Consider the following 6,099-nt stretch of genomic DNA (forward strand, 5'->3'; position numbering starts at 1 on the left):
AATAGCCTGAATCAATTGCCACAAACTGAATAAAACTCACAATATTAGAGATGTTATGGGTCATAAAGTCTGCAAACAGGGCGCATATTGGGGGAAGCAAAGCTATGACACAACAGCGTGTCATAACAAATATATTATTTGGGCTAAATGTAACAATATACAAGAGTCACCATGGTCACGATGTTGCAAAATAAGAGGAACACTATACTCCCCCCTCCCCATTGAATACCCCCCCCCCCCCCCTCTTTTTTCCGTGTCTCTTCGGGGAGGTGCCCCACACCCTTCTGGTCTGTTTCTCTCCTATTACGTTTTGCATAGAAAGTTGATTCAGGGAGGTGGGAAGGGACTCCCTGGTTGATTTCAAGATCTCATGATAATCATGTCTGATGATGAAATGAAGAGAATTAATCTAGAGAGAAAGGACTTTATATTCTAGTACAGAATATAGGTACCTACTAACAAAAACATTGTACATTTCATTTAATTCATTCTATCTTACCACGGATAAAAATGCCCAATCAGCAAAAGCTGTTTATCAATGGGGCAGTGAATCGTTAAATATGAATCATGTTAACACGATAAGATATTAGATAAAACAAACAAAAACATCAACAGAGTGAAAAGCTGACATGATCATTTTCGTAACAGAAATCTACACAATTATTCCTAATTACAGAGTGTACAACAAATATAACAAAATATAAATAAATGATACCGGTCAAAAAAAAAAATAGGCCTATATCTCTATACAAAACACATGTTATAATATAATACTAACTAAAAACCTAATCAGACTTGAAACCCGGACTGGAATCTAATAGAAGAAGTTTACTATCAAAATCCAAAATTGTCAACTTGCTTTAGCTTGCCCCCCCCCCCCCCCCATTTCTCCCCAAGAGAACTGAGGAAAGGGGGAAAAGATACTGTAAGCGAGAAGATTAGTAAGAAGTGAGGAAAAGAAGAATCGGCTGAGAGTATAGTGACGGGGGGGGGGGGGGTGGGGGACAGGGAGAAGCGTCTTTTAAGAATGATTTATCTATAATACACTCGAAAAAAATATGACACTTGGCTAACTGATATAATATCTATTCACCGAAGAATAAAGTCAAGGACGAGAACATTATTTTATAACTTTGTTTCCTCTTTAGGTGCAAAATGAAAATGCCGAGATCGTAACTCATTGCTTTGTGCCTTATGACCTCAGACCTGATGTTTAATGCATATATTTGTGTCCTTAGTTGTCTTATCTTATCTCTCATGAATTACCTTTAAATGTATGGTTACAGGGAAACCAAGAGCAAAACTTCACACATGCTTAACTTCATCGTCACTAAAAACGAAGTTGAGTGATGCCAGAGTACACATCATTTGACAAAAGATATATTGTTATCACCATCATCCGATATGGGAAACGTGCACTGTGCAGGAATGTTTATTGAAATTAAGAGAGAAAGTGAACAAAATGATGTTCCTCTTGTGAATCCCAGAAGTGGAGTCATTATGTGCAATGTTGGGCGATATGTGAAGATATACAATGTATATTGGTATATTTTGACTCCGTCTTTTGTACAACGGGTTTACCTTATGCAATAGGACCACACGGCCCTCAAGGTTCGCAAAGAATTAAATACTATTCTTTGCTGTTTAAATGTCATTCATTTGTGACCAATAAATACTCATTTTACTAAACATTATATATCATAACGTGATTTTGAAGTTCCATTCAAGAGTTGGGATTGACCACAATGGATCCGTTATAGCTATTGGTGGAACAATGCATCCGTCTGGCAATAAAAGCCTGGTTACAATTTATTCTTTTGTTATTGTGTTTGTTTCAAATGCGATCAACTACCAGGCATGCTCATCAACCCACACAATCATGGATAAACGCACAGGGACCCTTTATAGCCCATACTGTATAAAAAAGAAAGAAAATGTCCTAATGATTCTGACGCGCATGTTTAGTTTGCTATATGACGATTCCTGCTACATTCTTTGTTATCCGACGACCATATTATCATCATTATTACCAACGCCTTAACTAAGAATGTATACTTAAGAATAAGAAAACGTGCAGCTTCGCAGTGGGAACACTTGGAAATTATTTATGTATACTTTTGGTAGATAATGACCCACACCCTTTTATTTTGTTTTGGTTTAGTTTTTAAACTCAAGTGATATTAGCGAAAACGTATCACACAGTATACAGTGCAATGATGATAACATTATAGTATTGTACACCCATACACACGCATGTATTATATAATTATAATCACATTATACCGGTATAGGTATACAAACACATAGTAGCACATAAAGAGAGAGAGGGGGAGGGAGAAGGGAGATGTTGGAAAGAGATGAAACAACTAAAGTTAGCTTGTCGCATTTCAAGACATGTTTCTTCAGTTTGGATTTTAAGCTATGATAATAATATCATCATAATTGTATAACCTCACGTTTTTCAAATTTCCCACACGGCGTTTGAAGATATAGATGCACTTTGCGCATGACATGCGAATGGCGGATCTATGGGATGATGGTAGAGGCCCAGCAGTATAGCCATGTATTTTCCGCTCTCCTCCCCGGTGCACACTCATTGGTCCGCATCAGAAATCAATTAAACCAGAGAGGTGGTACTCCATCATGCAACATGCAACAAAAAAAAAAACAACAAAAGACCAAACACGCGTTTACCGTATACATGTAGACGTGTTATACATATTTATATATATTATGTGGTATATATATATATATATATATATATATATATGTATATATATATATATATATATATATATATATATATGTATATATACATATATATATATATATATATATATATATATATATATATATATATTAATAAAAGTTCGAACGTTTTGAATATGATTTCTGCTCGCCTGTATCAGGGAGGTGGGAACGATTCCCACCTCCCTGCCTATATATGCAGTTTCTCCTGTTTTGGTTCAGTTATCTTCGTTATTGTACTATAGGGCTACTTTGTTAGTTGTCTGTCTGTTTGTTTGTTTGTTTGCTTGTCGTTGTTGGGTGGTCTTTTGTTTTGTTTTGTTTTTTTGTTCTTGTCGTCTTACCGTATAGTTATTGTTGCTCCTTGGGGGGCAGTAACGCTCATTAGAAGCGTAATAAGTATAGTACTGGTGTAAGCATATATAAAGTACATAATAACGTTTATAAAAAAATCATAAACGATCATCATCTCTGATGTGAAACGAATGTTGTGCCCATGCATCTTCTAACCGGGCATGCACACAAAACCATTCATTATAAGTCTATATACACTAATAGTATTGTTTTGATTTTGATTTTTTTTTTTTTGGGGGGGGGGGGTTGTTTTAGGACTTCTTCTTTTTTTTCGTTTCCTTGGTAGAGTGTGTATGATTGTCGTTCGACCAGAGAGGGTATAAGTTGCTGAGAGTATACTAGTATACTATAACCACCTCCCTGATTCGATGAATCAGCATGCACTGTGAATGTAAATCAAGAGATTTGGTATAACCTTTTTTGCAGAGTAGGCGGGCGGTTCGGTAAAGAGTATGATTACTATACTCAAGATAATAAACTTTCGCCAAAACGGCTTTGGGCACTGCAGTCCGGCGCTATTTCCTGCCGCCGTTTTCAAATTTGGAGGATGGATCGCGGACCCAGACCCAAGTACAACGGTACTGAAGTGGCGGGGAGTTTGTTGTCGAGCCGCCGACAGTCGCGTGGTGTGTTGCGTGTTGTTTAGCACTAATTATTCTCAGGTCAAGGCTTGCAGATAAATGACGATAATTATGCACTCACGCGTCAGTTCAAGCACAGTTTGCGAGTTTTTCAATTTCATAACCCTTGTGCATGGATATCGCATGCTACTTTCAATTAACCACTATAAATGTCGGCATGTCAATTTGATTTGCCAATTCTATCGATTATCATGCAGTATACGATGATCCCATCAAACAAACAAAAAAAAAGAAGAAGAAAACTTAGTAGTGAAGTTACACCGTTAGTGCAGAGCATGCATAATTGTTCTGTAACACGAATCTCATAATTTAAACAATGTATGCCATTACCAGCATCCAAATGACCCATTTGAATTGTAAGGAGACTATTGACGCCAAGCAATCATTTGTTTTTATATAATGGTGTTTTGGGGGTTATTAAAGTATTTTCAGTGCCAAAAAAAAAGTCCACCCCACCAGTGGTGGATCGGGGGGGGGGGGGGCACAACCGGCGCACGCCCCCCTTTATTTTTCGTTAAAAGCAAAAGAAACTAAAAAAAAAAATGAAATGAAACCCGGAAGTGGCACCAGAAATTTTAGTTGCCCCCCCCCCTTTACAGAATTCCTGGATCTGCCCCTGCCCCACTGTAAACAATAAGCTATAACAGGGGCTGATCCAGGAATTCTGTAAAGAGGGGGTGCCTTTACAAAAATTAAAGGGGGACGCACGCATCCCTCCCCAATTTTTCTTTTTATTTCTTTTGTTTTATCAAAAAATAAAAGGGGTGCGCACCTGGTGCACTCCCCCCTGGATCCGCCACTGTATAACTATATTCAATTATACAAAGCGTAAAAGTCCCCAATGAAATGCAATTATAGGTTTATATGTATATACATATATAGATATACAAAGCATAAAAGTATATAGGCCTATATATCTAAATCGACAATTTAAGGCGTTGGCGTTCCATGCCAAAGACCCAGATTTGATTCCCGGCAGAGACCAATAAATTCAACTCTTGCTGCAATGCACTTTTCTGAAAAGGGGGAACAGTGAGAGGAATGATGACGTCAAAGCTACGCACCGATTTCTCCTCCCTTTCTCATATCTCACAATATACTGTATATATATATATGATTATATATATATATATATATATATATATATAATTATATATATATATATATATATATATATATATATATATGTGTGTGTGTGTGTGTGTGTGTAATTTATACAATGCACATTTCCCAAGCAACTTTTTGTTTCTCAGTTGGCACTTTAAGTGCTTTACCTGCGTTTTCCAAGCCCGCAACATTATCTAGGAGTGCCTGCCTCTTGGAATTCCTGTGTGCAAACAAAGGATGAATTTGAGTATAAACAAGGAACCATTGCCTAAAACTATATTCCTCACGAGGGGATGTTATGGTAACTCTGCAATTCATAATAACCAATGCTAATTTGTTGGCTTTGCATGGCTACTATATAGGCCTACATTCTGTAACCGACCACGGTTGATCACAGTGGCTAGTCTTAAAGTTCTTCATATTTGTTATGTGCTTGTAAATCTGTAAATAAACTGTATTATAATGTAAATAACACAGTCTACAAGAATCTTCAGCTTATTGAAGCGGGAGGCAGACTTAACCAGAAGAAGAAGAAGAAGAAGAAGAAGAAGAAGAAGAAGAAGAAGAAGAAGAAGAAATAGTGCTGCAATGGGTGATGGTATACCAATGATTGCAGAAAGTGCATATCAATTAATTGTAAAGTTTCATTTACGATAAAAATGTCCACACGATGGTGGTTGTGATGATGATGCCGTGAATGGTGATGATGATGATGGTTGAAGCAAAAAAAAGTATTGTAGAATACTAAAAGTATCATACATGGTGTTACTGTATATAGTTATGATAAAATTAGTGTCATGTGCCCTTATCTAAATACAAACTATGTAGATGAAAAATAACATGATGCAGTAATGGTTGCAGGCAAAATGAAATTTTCCGAATGGCTTGAAAGAGACTAGAGGCTGACAAAAAAAAACAAAAAAAAACAGACAGAGAGAAAAAAAAAAGAGGAAAACACCTAATATCGCGATGTGTTTGCGTAGGCAACACACCGGGGGCGGCGAAACCCTTTGCTTCAAGGGGAATCTCCGGGCTGGCCGCCCGGTCTGTGATCCGTGAGGTCTAGCATTCTCGAATCCAGGTGCGTGCGCTGCTAGACTACTGTACTAGTATTGTGTACTTACCAGTACCACTCCGCAAGCGCGTAAACTGGCATGCAGTTTACAACATTACAGTAACTGTTGTACTGTATACTAATACTCGTGATACACTGTGTGTACGATCGCGATCCTACTACTACGAACGTCGA

The sequence above is a fragment of the Diadema antillarum genome, unplaced genomic scaffold, assembly GCF_040938485.1.
Source record: "Diadema antillarum isolate AM-2024a unplaced genomic scaffold, OU_Dant_1.0 seq00000009_RagTag, whole genome shotgun sequence".
NCBI classification, from domain to species: domain Eukaryota; kingdom Metazoa; phylum Echinodermata; class Echinoidea; order Diadematoida; family Diadematidae; genus Diadema; species Diadema antillarum.